This window comes from Sapajus apella, unplaced genomic scaffold, assembly GCF_009761245.1.
Source record: "Sapajus apella isolate SASKATOON/1434 unplaced genomic scaffold, GSC_monkey_1.0 scaffold12, whole genome shotgun sequence".
Taxonomy (NCBI): domain Eukaryota; kingdom Metazoa; phylum Chordata; class Mammalia; order Primates; family Cebidae; genus Sapajus; species Sapajus apella.
This window is the reverse complement of record NW_022436952.1, coordinates 25,632,962-25,648,940: the sequence shown is the minus strand read 5'-3', so window position 1 is coordinate 25,648,940 and position 15,979 is coordinate 25,632,962. Positions and strand designations below refer to the sequence as shown.

At 47.0% G+C, this 15,979-nt stretch overlaps 1 pseudogene across 1 annotated transcript; it reads right to left on the bottom strand.

The window, feature by feature from the left end:
• Window positions 1-666: 666 nt before the first annotated feature.
• Window positions 667-1,936, bottom strand: LOC116553203 (annotated as a pseudogene). Its single transcript, XR_004269666.1, has one exon. The product of XR_004269666.1 is annotated as a glyceraldehyde-3-phosphate dehydrogenase pseudogene (transcript).
• Window positions 1,937-15,979: the final 14,043 nt, after the last annotated feature.

Sequence of the window (15,979 nt, the reverse complement as noted above, 5' to 3'; positions counted from 1 at the left end):
ATGTTAGCATGCGTCCGTAGACTTGATGTTCCCTCCACTCTATTTCAGTAAAGTCAGTTTGTTTGTAGACACTGTCAGATCTTCATGTTCTTATGGACTTCCTCTCCCCATAGGCAAAATTTCTGAGCCACTACTGGATGTTGGGCAGGTGTGGTAGCCATGATCCTCTCCCCTTGTCTTTCCTTGGTATAGAGCCTCTGCCCTATGAGTGAGCTGAGGCAAGGACAATCAGGGTTTTGGTATTCTTGGCCTACCATAGGTGGGATGAAGCCTCTGTTCACTGTATCCCCCTGTTTGGGGAGGTGAAGGGAGAAGCAGTCCTCTCTTTTGGCTCACACCTGTGCAGACTGCAGTGTCCTTCAGACAGAGCGTAGGGGAGTGTGGGGTGTGGATAGGGAACAGCTTGTGGTGCAAGCTCCAGACTCTTGCTGTTCTTAACAGGTTTTATTCAGTTTTCTTTTCTTTTCTTTCTTTTTTTCTCAATTGAGACAGCCTTTCATTCTTGTTGCCCAGGCTGGAGTGCAGTGGTGCAATCTCAATTCACTGTAACCACCTTCTGGGTTCAAGCGATTCTCTTGCTTCGGCCTCCCAAGTAACTGGGATTATAGGCACGCACCACCATGCCTGGCTAATTTTTTTTGTTTGTTTTTTTTTTTTTTTTTTTTGGCTGAGCACACGGGACTTTATTGATGGTACACAACAAGGTGGGGCTCCCTAGGCCCCTCCCTCTTCAAGGGGTCTGCATGGAAACTGTGAGGAGGGGCAATTCAATGTGGTGGGGGACTCTGTGGCAGGGACTCCCCAGCAGTGAGGGCCTCTCTTCCTCTCGTGCTGTCGCTGGAGCTGGTGGTCCAGGGGTCTTACTCCTTGGAGGCCATGTGGGACATGAGGTCCACCACCCTGTTGCTGTAGCCAAATTCATTGTCATACCAGGAAATAAGCTTGACGAAGTGGTCGTCGAGGGCAATACCAGCCCCAGCATCGAAGGTGGAAGAATGGGTGTCACTGATGAAGTCAGAGGACACCACCTGGTGCTCAGTGTAGCCCAGGATGCCCTTGAGGGGGCCCTCCGACGCCTGCTTCACCACCTTCTTGACATCATCACATTTGGCAGGTTTTTCCAGATGGCAGGTCAGGTCCACCACTGACACACTGGCAGCGGGGACACGGAAGGCCATGCCAGTGAGTTCCCGTTTGGCTCAGGGATGACCTTGCCCAGGGCCTTGGCAGCACCAGTAGAGGCAGGGATGATGTTCTGGAGAGCCCCACGGCCATCACACCACAGTTTCCCGGAGGGTCCATCCACAGTCTTCTGGGTGGCAGTGATGGCGTGGACAGTTGTCATGAGTCCTTCCATGATACCAAAGTTGTCATGGATGACCTTGGCCAGGGGTGCTAAGCAGTTGGTGGTGCAGGAGGCATTGCTGACGATCTTGAGGCTGTTGTCATACTTCTCATGGTTCATGCCCATCACGAACATGGGGGCATCAGCAGAAGGGGCAGGTATGATGACCCTTTTGGTTCCCCCCTGCAAGTGAGCCCCAGCCTTCTCCATGGTGGTGAAGATGCCAGTGGACTCCACCACATACTCAGCGCCAGCATCGCCCCACTTGATTTTGGAGGGATCTCGCTCCTGGAAGATGGTGATGGGATTTCCATTGATGACAAGCTTCCCGTTCTCAGCCTTGACAGTGCCATGGAATTTGTCATGGGTGGATTCATACTGGAACATGTAGACCATGTAGTTGACGTCAATGAAGGGATCATTGATGGCGACAATATCCACTTTACCAGAGTTAAAAGCAGCCCTGGTGACCAGGCGCCCAATAAGACCAAATCCGTTGACTCCGACCTTCACCTTCCCCATGGTGTCTCAGGGATGTGGCTGGCGATGGGAGACAAGATGAGGCTGTCTGTTGAACAGAAGGAGCAGAGAGCCAATTTTTTGTATTTTTAGTAGAGATGGGGTTTCACCATGTTGGCCAGGCTGGTCTCGAACTCCTGACATCAGGTGATCCACCCGCCTCAGCCTCCCAAAGTTCTGGGATTACAAATGTGAGTCACCACAACTGGCCTTTATTCAGTTTTCTTTTTTTTTTTTTTTTTTTGGGGGAACGGGGTTCCCTTTTGTTACCCAGGCTGGGGTGCAATGGCGCGATCTCGGCTCACCGCAACCTCCGCCTCCTGGGTTCAGGCAATTCTCCTGCCTCAGCCTCCTGAGTAGCTGGGACTACAGGCACGCGCCACCATGCCCAGCTAATTTTTTTGTAGTTTTAGTAGAGACGGGGTTTCACCATGTTGACCAGGATGGTCTCGATCTCTTGACCTCGTGATCCACCCGCCTCGGCCTCCCAAAGTGCTGGGATTACAGGCTTGAGCCACCGCGCCCGGCCCCAGTTTTCTTAAATAAATGTTTCTTCATTTGCAGTAACCTCTTAGGACAATTACTTTAAATGATTTTTTAATTTCTTTTTTTGAGACAAGGTCTTACTCTGTTGCCCAGTCTAGAGTCCAATGATGCAATCTTGACTCACTGCAACCTCTACCTCCCAGCCTCCCAAGTAGCTGGGACCACAGCCATGCATCACCATGCCCCGCTGATTTTTGTATTTGTTGTAGAGACAGGATTTTGTCATGTTGCTCGGCTCGGATTGAACTGCGCTCAAGCAATCTGCCCTCCTTGGTCTCCCAAAGTCCTGGGATTACATTACAGGCGTGAGCCATCATTCCCATCCTAAATGATTTTTTTTTTTTTTTTTTTTTGAGATGGAGTCTCGCTCTGTCACCCAGGATGGAGTGCAGTGGTGCAATCTTGGCTCACTGGAACCTCTGCCTCCTGGGCTCAAGCGGTTCTTCTGCCTCAGTCTCCCGAGCAGCTGGGACTACAGGCACGTGCCACCATGCCAGGCTAATTTTTGTACAGTACTTTTAGTAGAGACAGGGTTTCGCCATATTAACCAGGCTGATCTCAAACTCCTGACCTCGTGATCCACCCGCCTCGGCCTTGCAAAGTGCTGGGATTACAGGCATGAGCCACGGCACCTGTCCCCTAAATGATTTTTAATATAATTTTTTCCATTTATGCTTGTTTTACTGGGAAGTGGTCCACAGAACTTCTCATGCTGACATCCTGAAGGTAGAACTTCACCTCCATCCTTCTTTTCTTCTCTCTCTCTCTTTTTTGACAGAGTCTTGCTCTGTCACCCAGGCTGAAGTGCAATGGCATGATCTTGAGACTCCGTCTCAAAAAAAAAAAAAAAAAAAAATCCCACAATTATAGCCTGGGTGACAGAGTGAGACTCCATCTCAAAAAAAAAAAAAAAAGAAAAAATAAATCAGAGGATGTTGTATTATCTACTGCTGTGTAGCAAATTACCCTAAAACCTAGTGCTTATCAACATTTATTTTATCAGTTTGCGTGTATGAAGAATCCAAGTGTTTATTTTTATTTATTTATTTTTTTTGAGACAGAGTCTCATTCTCTCATCAGGCTGGAGTGCAGTGGTGCGATCTTGGCTCACTGCAACCTCCGCCCGCTGGGTTCAAGTGATTCTCCCGCCTCAGCCTCCAGAGTAACTGGAATTACAGGCTTGAGCCACCACGCCCAGCTAATTTTTGTATTTTTAGTAGAGACGGGGTTTCACCATGTTGGCCAGGATGGTCTGGATCTCTTGACCTCGTGATCTGCCCAAAGTGCTGGGATTACAGGCATGAGCCACTGCGCCTGGCCTGTTATTTTTTAAAAGTAAGGTGAAATTTGCAAAACATAAAATCAACCATTTTAAAGTGAACTATTTTATTTGGTAGCATCGAGTACATTCACAATGTTGTGCGGTCATCACCTCTAGTTCCGGGCATTTAACTGCCCTGAAGAAACCCCTGTACTCCAAAGCAGTCACTGCCCATTTCCCTTTTCCCACCCCCCAACAACCACCAATTTGCTTTCTGTCTCTATAATCTGGGTACTTTTGCAATGACCTTGACATGCCAATTCTGAAATTTGTAATAAAGAGTAAAGGGCCATAAATAGTCAAGACACTTGTAGAAAGAGGAATGAGAAAGGGAAACTTGCCCTATCAAATGTCGAGATTTATTATTTAATTAATTTATTTATTTAGAGAGAGGGTCTTGCTCTGTTGCCCAGGCTAGAGTTCAGTGGCGCAATCACAGCTCACTGCAGCTTCAACCCCCTGGGCTCAAGCATCCCTCCTGCCTCAGTCCCTGAGTAGCTGGGACTATGGCCGGGTAGCTGTGCACCACCGCACCCGGCTCTTTTTTTTTCTTTTCTTTTCTTTTTTTTTAGAGATGGGATTTCATTTTATTGCCCCGTCTGGTCTCGAACTCCTGGACTCAGTGATCCTCCTTCTTCAACCTCCCAAAGTGCTGGGATTACAGAAGTGAGCTGCCATTTCCGGCCTCAAGATTTATTTTCGTTCTTTCTTTTTTTTTTTTGAGACAGAGTTTTACTCTCATTGCCCAAGCTGGAGTACAACGACGTGATCTCAGCTCACTGCAACCTCCGCCTCCCAGTTCAAGCGACTCTCCTGCCTCAGCCTCCCAAGTAGCTGGGATTACAGGTGCCTAACACCATGCCCAGTTAACTTTTTGTATTTTTGGTAGAGACAGGGTTTCACCATGTTGGCCAGGCTGGTCTTGCCTTCTTAACCTCAGGTGATTTGCCTGCCGCGGCCTCCCAAAGCGCTAGAACTGTAGCCTTAAATGAAATCAGCTGACCCCATTTTCCCACCCAAATGTTGCCTTTTTGGCCTGCCCCGCCCCTATCCTGTGCCCATAAAAGACTTTAGCTGGCGAGCAACACAAGCAGCTGAGCAGCAAGCAGAGAAGCAACTGAGCATCAGAGACTACAGATAGATGCGGCTAACTTCTGAGGTTTGGATGACCTGATTCTTCCTGGAAGCTGGACAGATCAGGGGCTGCCACTTTGACCCTCCACTGAGCTGGTTAATGCTTGGCTGTCCCTGGACAGCAGAGCTGAAAAAACATTGGTCGTAACGTGCTTGGACGCCGCTGCGGGACCGCACAGAGCCTGCTCCCACCTGAGAGGAATGACTGATCACTTCCAGCATTTGTTTGCTCCAGTTACTGTACTCACTCACTCGTGCGCCCCCTCCCTCGAGGAGCGGCTAGTGGTGGGCTGAGTTAGAGGAGCCCCTCCAGTTCCCTCCCGTGAAGCGGATCAAGGAAACTCTCCCGTTGCATCAGGACCAGCTGAGTCGGCTCCTTGGTAAAAGTCACAATCCAGGTGGCTTCCATTGATCTGCCCACATGCAAATGTCTGAAAAATATCTTAAAGACAAATCTTAAATTTTGGTAATAGTGATGTTATCTATAGGAGCAAATGGGGAAGGTACCAATCTTGTGACCTCTGGCTACATGACTCCTGATCATTAAGGAATTATAGAAGAATGGCTGGTTATCATTTATGTCTACATTTTAGCAGAAATCATGCTGCTGCTATAATCCTATCATTGTGGCCTTTCATTACTCTTACAAAGGTGGTTTTAGTCCCAGAGAGGTCAGTTCTGGGAAGGGACTGCTATCATCCTTGTTCGACTTAAACTATAAAGTCTTCCCATAGCTGGCTTGGCCTAGGCCCAGGAATGAGCAAGGGCAGTTAGCTTGTGCGTTTAGAAGCAAGATGGAGTCAATTTATGTTGGACTTCTTTCATGGCTACAATTTTTTTTTTTTGAGATGGGGGTCTCACTCTGTCAGCAGGCTGGAGTGCAGTGGCATAACCTCCACCTCCTGGGTTCAAGTGATTCTCCTGCCTCAGCCTCCCAACTAGCTGGGACTACAGGCATGCACCACCACACCCAGCTAATTTTTGTATTTTTAGTAGAGATGGGGCTTCACCATGTTGGCCAGGATGGCCTTGATCGCTTGACCTCATGACCTGCCTACCTCGGCCTCCCAGAGTGCTAGGATTACAGGTATGAGCCACACCGCGTCCGGCCATGGCTACAATTTTTGCACAGGCAGTTTCATAAGATCCCTGTATCAGCTTCACATTCAAACTCTGCCTAGGAGCTTTCTCCAGCAGGGCTAGAGCACAACCCTGGAGCAATGGGATGAGATATTGGGAAAACCATTCCTAGAGCAGAATGCCTGGCCCAGCAGCGGAAATGCATCACCTAAAGTGCAAATTCTGTGTCCCAGACCTACCAGATGAAAATTCTATGTTGTTTCTCTTTTGTTGCCAGGCTGGAGTGCAGTGGCACAGTCTTGGCTCACTGCAACCTCCGCCTCCTGGGTTCAAGGAATTCTCTGCCTCTGCCTCCCGAGTAGCTGGGATTACAGGCACCCGCCATCACACCCAGCTAATTTTTGTGCTTTTAGTAGAGACAGGGTTTCACCATCTTGGTCAAGCTGGTCTTGAACTCCTGGCCTTGTGATCCACCTGCCTCCTTAGCCTCCCAAAGTGCTGGGATTACAGGCATGAGCCACGGCACCTGGCCAGAACTCTGTGTTTTAACAAACTCTCCAGGTGAAGCTGGGTGTGGTGGTTCATACCTGCAGTCCTAGCTCCTCAGCAGGCTGAAGTGGGAAGATTGCTTGAGCCCAGGAGTTCAAGGTTACAGTGAGATATGCACAAACCACTGTACTCCAGCCTACGTGACAGACCAGCAACACCCTGTCATTAAAAAAAAAGTGTGTGGGGGCGGGGAGGTGGGCGCAGTGGCTCAGGCCTGTAATCCTAGCACTTTGGGAGGCCGAGGCCGTCAGATCACTTGAGGTCAGGAATTTGAGACCAGCTTGGCCAACATGGTGAAACCCTGTCTCTACTGAAAATACAAAAATTAGCCAAAAATCGCCTGAATCCAGGAGGCGGAGGTTGCAGTGAGCCGACATCGTGCCACCATACTCCAGCCTGGGCAACAGAGCGAGACTCCATCTCAAAAAAAAAATATCTTCTGAATCTTCTTGTGAAAAAGAAGAAAAAACATATAAAAAAATAAAAAGGGCTGGGCTCGGTGGCTCATGCCTGTAATCCTAGCACTTTGGGAGGCTGAGGTGGATGGATCACTTGAGGTCAGAAGTTTGAGACCAGCCTGACCAACATAGTGAAACCCCTTCTCTACTAAAAATACAAAAATTAGCTGGGAATAGTGGCAGGTACCTGTAATCCCAGCTACTCGTGAGGCTGAGGCAGGGGAATCGCTTCAACCCGGGAGGTGGAGGTTTCAGTGAGCTAAGATCACGTCATTGCACTCCAGCCTGGGTGACAAGAGCGAGACTTTGTCTCAAAAACAAAACAAAACAAACTCCAGGTCATTTGCACCCGATTTGGCTGCACCCCAAAGTTTTCCCTAGAGCTTCAAAGATGATCCATTTGTAGCAGAAAAAGCAACAGACAGAAATTAGAGACCCATGTTCTAGCCCTTTGACTAATTGGCTTTCTTTGTTGTTGTTTTTGAGATAGATTCTTGCTCCATTGCTAGGCTGGAGTACAGGGGCACGATCTTGGCTCACTGCAGCCTCAACCTTCTGGGCTCAAGCAATCCTCCCACCTCACCCTCTGAGTAGTTGGGACCACAGGTGCACACCAGCACACCTGGCTAAATTTTGTACTTTTTGTAGAGATGGGGTTTTGCTATGTTGTCCAGGCTGTTCTCAAACTCCTGATCTCAAGAGATTTACCTGCCTCTGCCTCCTAAAGTGCTGGGATTACAGGTGTGAGCCACTGTGTCAGGCCGATAACTTGGCTTTGTACATACTTGCTTTACCTCTCTGAATCTATATGTGTGTTTCTCTCTCTCTTTTTTTTTTTTTTAAGATGGGGTTTCACCATGATGGCCAGGCTGGTCTTGAACTCCTGACCTCAGGTGATCCACCCACCTCGGCCTCCCAAAGTGCTAGGATTACAGGCGTGAGCCACTGCACCCGGCCTATATGTGTGTTTCTCTAATAAAGTGGGGATCATAATATCACCACGGAGGTAGTAGTAAGGATTGAACTAAATACTATTGAATATTGAATGTGTCCAGAGCCCAGCATGGTACCTGGGACAGAGAAGAGCCCAGTGAATGGCAGCTGTCACAGCTATGACTGGCAGTTATTACAGTCTTTTTGGAAATGGCTGTGCAAATATGTACAAGCTCCTAGTTTCTCTGACTCATTTATTTTCTCTGCAACATGCAGAGAAAATCATCACCTCCCAGGCTTGTTTGGCGAATCAAGGAGGATAAAACATGAAAGGAATGTTTTATCTAAACAAAAACATGAAACTATGAAAACATGAACTAGAACACAAAAGATCAGAAATATTCTACCTAGGCCAGGCAGGGTGGCTCACGCCGGTAATCCCAGCACTTTGGGAGGCTGAGGCAGGTGGATCATCTGAGGTCAGGAGTTCAAGACCAGCCTGGCCAACATGGTGAAAACCCGTCTCTACTAAAAATATAAAAATTATCCGGGCGTGGTAGCACATGCTTGTAATCCCAGCTACTCAGGAGGCTCAGGTAGGAGAATTGCTTGAGCCTGGGAGGCAGAGGTTGCAGTGAGCTGAGATTGTGCCATTGCACTCCAGCCTGGGCAGCAGAGTGAGACTCTGTCTCCAAAAAAAAAAAAAAAGTTTATTTCTGGAATTTGCCATTGAATATGTTTGAATTGTGGTTGAACACTGGTAACTGAAATCTGAGAAAGTGACATTACAGAAAGCTAAACTGTGGATAAGAGGGATCTATTGTTTACTGCTCATATTTCTATAATGAAGCATTTATATAGAGTTGTTTATTATTTTATGTTTTAAGTCTTTAATTTTTAATTTTATGTAATTTTATTTGGTTTTTTTAGAGACAAGTTTTCACGATGTTAGTCAGGATGGTCTCGATCTCCTGACCTCATGATCCACCCACCTCAGCCTCCCAAAGTGCTGGGATTATAGGTGTGAGCCACTGCTCCCGGCCCTATTTATTTTTTATTTTTATTTTTATTTTATCCCATCCCCCTATTTTTTCTTTTTTCAGTGTTGTGTACTTTTGAGACGGAGTCTCGCTCTGTCACCCAGGCTGGAGTGCAGTGGTGCAATTTTGGCTCACTGTGACCTCTGCCTCCCGGGTTCAAGTGATTCTCTTGCCTCAGCCTCCCGAGTAGCTGGGACTACAGGAACACACCACCACGCCTGGCTAATTTTTTTGTTTTTTTTAGTAGAGATGGGGTTTCATTGTATTGCCCAGGCTGGTCGGGAACTCCTGAGCTCAGACAATCCAACTGCCTCAGCTTCCAAAAGTGCTGGGATTACAGGCATAAGCCACCACACCTGGCCTATTTTATTTTTTTTAGATGGAGTCTCACTCTTGTTGACCAGGCTGGAGTGCAATGGCATGATCTTGGCTCACTGCAACCTCTGCCCACCGGGTTCCAAAAATTATTTTTGTGGAGAATGAGGTCTCGCTGTGTTATCCAGGCTGGTTTTGAACTCCTGGGCTCAAATGATCCTTCCACCTCTGCCTCCTAAAGTGCTGGGACTACAGGCATTAGCCACCACGCCCAGCCCAGGTTTCAATTAGACTTAGATTGAAGTTAGTTTTTTTTTGAGACGGAGTTTTGCTCTTGTTTTCCAGGCTGGAGTTCAATGGCACAATCTTGGCTCACTACAAGGTTTGCCTCCTGAGTTCAAGCAATTCTCCTGCCTCAGCCTCTTGAGTAGCTAGGATTACAGGATTACATGCGCCACCACATCTGGCTAATTTTGTATTTTTAGTAGAGATGGGTTTCACCATGCTGGTCAGGCTGGTCTTGAACTCCCGATCTCAGGTGGTCCGCCTACCTCAGCCTCCCAAAGTGCTGGGATTACAGTCATGAGTCACTGCTCCCGGCCAAAGTTAGTTTTTTTTTAATTAAACAGAATTTTTTTTTTGCCAGGTGTGGTGGCTCACACCTGTAATCCTAGCACTTTGGGAGGCCGAGGTGGGTGAATCACCTGAGGTCAGGAATACAAGACCAGCCTGGCCATCATGGTGAAACCCCATCTTTGAAAAAAAAATTATTTATGTTACTAAGATTAAAGATCTTCGAAGAAAAAAAAAGAAAAAGAAAAAGAAATTTTTTTAATTTTTTTCAAAGATGAGGTTTCACTACGTTGGTCAGGCTGGTCTCGAACTCCTGACCTCAGGTGATCCGCCCACCTCAGCCTCCCAAAGTGCTGGGATTACAGACGTGAGCCACCGCACCCGGCCAAAGTTAGTTTTGAAAACACATATTTTGAAAATTGTTGATAATTCCCTTCATTGCAAAACATTTAATTATTTGTTTATTTACAATGGATGAGACATACATATGGGAATAGGAGTGTATGGTAAAAATTACCTCTTACCAGACCCCACATACCCAGTTTCCTTTCCACAAGGAAAGCCACTGGTACCAGTTTCTATGTCACCTTCCAGAAACATAGGCTATGCATATATGCGGATCTATGAGCGTGTGTTTACATGTGTATTTGTATTTTTGCTTTATTCACTTTATTCACTTAACTCAGAGCTTGCTTCATTAATGGCTGTATGTATGCATTTGGTTTTGTCCAGAATATATATATATATATATTTTTTTTTTTTTTTTATACAGAATCTCGCTCTGTTGCCCAGGCTGGAGTGCAATGGTGCGATATCGGCTCACTGCAACCTCTGCCTCCCAGGTACAAGAGATTCTCCTGCCTCAGCCTCCCAAGTAGCTGGAACTACAGGCGTTTGCCACCACGCCCGGCTAATTTTTTTAATTTTTAGTAGAGATGGGGTTTCAATGTGTTAGCCAGGATGGTCTCGATCTCCTGACCTCGTTATCCTCCCGCCTTGGCCTCCCAAAGTGCTGGGATTACAGGCACACACCACCACATCCAGCTAATTTTGTATTTTTAGAAGAGACAGGGTTTCACCTTGTTGGTCAAGCTGGTCTCAAACTCCTGACCTCAGGTGATCCATCCACCTTGGCCTCCAGAAGTGCTGGGATTATAGGCATGAGCCACCACACCTACCACCACAAACAATTAAATGACAAAAAAAAAAAACCAAAAAAAACACATGGTTTTAAAGTGTTTGGTGATATGACCCCAACACTCCAGTAGAATTCCCCACCCAGATCTGTTTTCTTTTCTTTTCTTCCCTTCTCTTCTCTCCTTCCTTCCTTCCTTTCTTCCTTCCTTCCCTCCATCCTTCCCTCCTTCTTTCCTTCCTTCCTTCTTTTCTTTCTTTCTTTACTTTTCTTTCTTCTTCCTTTTTTCTTTCTTTCCTTTTTTTCTTTTCTTTTTTTTTTTTAGAGACAGGGTCTTTCTCTGTTGCCTAGGCTACAGCGCAGTCATGAGATCACAGCTCACTGCAACTTAGAACTCCTGGGTTCAAGTGATCCTCCCACCTCAGCCTCCCAAGTAGCTGGGACTACAGGCACAGGCCACGGCGTCTGGCTAATTTTTAATTTCTTTGTAGAGACATGATCTGGCTATGTTGCGCAGCAGGCTGCTCTCGAATTCCTGGGCTTCAAGCAATCCTCCTGCCTCGGCCTCCCAACATGTGTGATTACAGGCGTGGGCCACCATGCCCAGCCTCTGATTTCTTTTTAGCCCGTTTTCCATGTGAGACCCAGAGAGCTGGGGGGCCCAATCAAGGCCATGCCAAAGGCCAGAAGGCAGTACAGACCAGAACTCAGATTTCCCATTTCCCACCCACCACTGGCCAAAGGGTTAATGGCTGTTGGCAGACAATGTTTTTGTTTTTTATTGATTTCTGTGTTTACATCTGACTTCCCAAAAGGGTCTGAAGTAGCTGCCATTGAGGTATCAGGACTGGTGTTTGCTTTTACCACACTCCCTCCTGCTCGGAGGGAGGCCAGACAGTCTGAGCCATCACAGCCAAGCTAGAATATAGTCAAGCTGCAGCCCAGGGCCAAGGCCAAGGAAGGCGCCAAGAGCCAGGGGCCAAACCAGATCAATCACATTTGCCATCAGGCCAAGCACCACACCATCACCACAGCCAGGTGTGAACTACAGGCCCAAGAGCCAGGCCAAGCAGAAAAGTGTCCAGGGCACATGTCCCCCTTCCCCAGCCCCCAGAGTCCTGCTCCTTCTGACACTCAGCCCCTGCTCTGGGCTGATTCTTACCTGGAGGCAGATATGAAATGGATGGAGAGCTGAGGATAAAGGTAGGAAACTTGTGACCCAGGAAACTGGAATAGTCTGAGAAGGTATAAAGGCGAAGGAGCTGGTAAAAGTCAGGCTCAGACTGGGTGCGGCAGCTCCTACCTATAAGCCCAGCACTTTGGGAGGCCAAGACGGGCATATAACTTGAGGTCAGGAATTCCAGACCAGCCTAACCAACATGGCGAAACACTGTCTTCACTAAAAATACAAAATTAGCTGGGCGTGGTGGCATGCACCTATAATCCCAGCTACTTGGGAGGCTGAGGCAGGAGAATCACTTCAACCTGCGAGGCGGAGTTGTAGTGAGCCTAAATCACACCATTGCACTCCAGCCTGTGTAACAAGAGCGAAACTCCGTCTCAAAAATAAAACAAAACAAAACAACAACAACAACAAAAGACAAAGAAAGAAAGTCAGGCTTAGGATTGCCCACCCAGCCTTGCAACCCTGACCCTCCTCTCTGCTCACCAAGCCCTGCCCCATCATCAGGCTTGGTCCTCTCTTCCCTCGTCCAGAGGGGAATGGAACATGTCAGGAGACAGGAGGTCATTTGGAAACCAGGTTTGAATTCTGGTGCCTCCACATCTTGGCTGTGGCATTTGAACAAAATCATTCACTCTTCCATGCAACAAATATTTATTGAGCAACTACTATGGTAAGGCATTAGCCAGGTTCAACAATCTTTGTTGAACAATCTTTGTTGTTACTTCAACAAAGATGAGTAAACCAGTCCCTGCCTCCATCACGTGACAGTACGAGGGTCAGATGAGCACAGATGGTAACATCATGAGATAGTGGGGTGGCTGGGGCGAGAACAGGCATCTATGTAACTCAGAGGGAGCCTCTAACCCGGGAGAGAAGGTCCAGGTAAAGTCTCCTGGGGAATTCCCTGGGACCACCCGTTCACTTAACAAATACATAAAGTGCCTACTGCGTGTCAGGCAGCAGAGAGACAATGGTCCACAAGACAGACTTGGGCCCTGCACCAGTGGAACTTCACGGTTGAGTGAGGGAGGCAGATCAGAAGTGTGAGTTTTGATCAATGCAATGATGGAAACACACACAACACTGTGTTCAAGGCTAACATAGGGGATGCATATATGGAACGGGGGCTGGTGAGGCAGAATTTTGTGATGTTGGACCAGAATTAGAGTATCCTTGTGAACTTATGCAGTATTTATTTATCCTATCTTTGCTAAAAGGCCTCACTTCCAGGAATGCTGACTTTACCCATTGCCAAGATCTTAGTTACTAACTACCCTTCTCCGTGAAAGGGCACCGTTCCTTGAAGAAATGGCTTCTGATCTCAGGGCTGGTGCTGAGAAAGTACAAGGTGCAGCTGGAACATCTTATTATGAAAAAAAGGAATGGAAGGATGGAAGGAAAAGAGGGAGGCAGGAAGGGAGGGGAAGGAAGAATTATACAATTTCTATATGAACTCTATTTGTGATACCAAGCTTGGTAATATAATGAATGAACCACCTTAAATATAGCACATGTATGTTCTTAAAATAACCAGTGAAGGAAACTAGAAGCCAGAATGGTTGAGAGGCCAAGGAAGGAGGGTTTCAGAATGACAGTGGAAAACAATCGTAGAGGCTGCTGGATTTAGTACAAGAGAGACCTTTGGAGATGACCAACAACGAGGTGAAGTAGAGGGAAGGGGACACGAGGGTCATCAGCGAAGAGATGGTAGGTAAAGTCTGGGGATGAGCCCAGCGTGGTCACACATACCTGTAATCCCGACTACTTGGGAGGCTGAGGCAGGAGGACTCCTTGAGCTCTGGAATTCAAGACCAGCCTAGGCAATATAACAAGACCCCGTCTCAAATAAATAAATAAATAATAAATACAGACAGACATCTGGCCTGGTGCAGTGGCTCACGCCTGTAATCCCAGCATTTTGGGAGGTTGAGGTGGCAGATCACGAGGTCAAGAGATCAAGACCATCCGGGCCCACACAGTGAAAGCCCGTCTCTACTAAAAATACAAAAATTATCTTGGTGAGGTGGCACATGCCTGTAGTCCCAGCTACTTGGGAAGCTGAGGCAGGAGAATCGCTTGAACCTGGGAGGCAGAGGTTGCAGTGAGCAGAGATCACACCACTGCATTCCAGCCTGGGGACTGAGTGAGACTCTGTCTCAAAAGAAAAAATAAATAAATAAATGACATCTAGGGAGGGCAGAGGTAGCAGGTTGGAGTGGAAAGAAAAAGGAGCCCAGGACAGGGCTCGAGTTATTTGATCGACTGATTAAAGCTTAAATAACGCTTACGAATTTTGACCAAAAGTGAGTGTGGTGGTGGCTTTGGGTGGCATTCAGTCCTCTCTTGGGTCTGGTAGCAACTCATCCTGGTTTTTCCAGAACTGTCCTGGTTTTGGCATTGAAAGTTCTTCATCCTGGGAACCTCCTCAGCCCTTGGCAAACTGGGATGGTGGTCAGCGTCCACTCCCAGGCTGCTACTATAATTTAATATTCAGTAGTCACTGCCAGACTGGGGAGGCTAGTCCATATTTATTCATTCAACAAACTTTTGCTGGCCCTGGAAATACAATGCCTGCAAAGCATACAGAGTTGCTACGCTTAGAGACTACACGAAATTCCTTATTTGCATTTAAGTGATATATATCTATATATTTTTTGAGACAGAGTTTTGCTCTTGTTGCCCAGGCTAGAGTGCAATTGCAGGACCTCAGATCACTGCAAACTTTGCCCCCGGATTCAAGTGATTATGCTGCCTCAGCCTCCTGAGTAGCGGGGATTACAGGCATGTGCCACCATGCCTGGCTAATTTTTGTATTTTTAGTAGAGATGAGATTTCACCACGTTGGCCAGGGTGGTCTCAAACTCCTGACCTCAGGTGATCCACCCACCTTGGCCTCTCAAAGTGCTGGGATTATAGGCGTGAGCCACCACACCTTGCATTATGTGATATTAATCAAGCTGGATCTCCAAAAAGAAAAACAAAAAACAAAACGACAAAGCATATTTTCCCCTTAGTATCATGGTTGAAAATGTGAAAAGCTTTGTATCCGAGTCATGGCACCAAAAAAAAAAAAATTAATTATAAAAAAAAAGAAAATGTGAAAAGTAAGAAAAGTATAAAAAGGCAGAAAAAAATATTGGCAAGTTTCCTTTCAGTATTTTTCCTACATGCTTCCCAAGTTACTTCCTATCAGTGTCCTAAAAAATGCAAGTTAATTTTAACTTTGGCTGCAAACCAAGAACAAAAAGGTTAAGTGTATTGAATTAATTTTTCAAGCCAAAATGAAAGGATCTGAGGATGATCTGCTGCCTCCAAAGGTTCAATCCCTGTTTTTTTCCACTAGCAGGTGTGATCACAGGCTGGCCGAGGTGGGTAATGAGTTTCCCTCTCCTCAGCAGGCTTCCTGCCGAACAATTTTTTTCTTTTTACAAATTAAAATGCTGCATTCACCCGATAATAAAAATCAAGTAGAGGCTGGGCACGGTAGCTCACGCCTGTAATCCCAGCACTTTGGCAGGCTGAGGCAGGCAGATCACTTGAGGTCAGGAGTTCCAGACCAGCCTGACCAACATGGTGAAACCCCGTTTCTTCTAAAAATACAAACATTGCCTGGCATGGTGGTAAGCGCCTGTAATCCCAGCTACTCAGGAGGCTGAGACAGGAGAATTGCTTGAACCCGGGCAGCAGAGATTGCAATGAGCTGAGATCGAACCATTACACTCCAGCCTGGACAACAAGAGTGAAATTCATCTCAAAAAAAAAAAAAGTAGAACAGAGAAGATCACGCCGGGCGCGGTGGCTCAAGCCTGTAATCCCAGCACTTTGGGAGGCCGAGGCGGGTGACA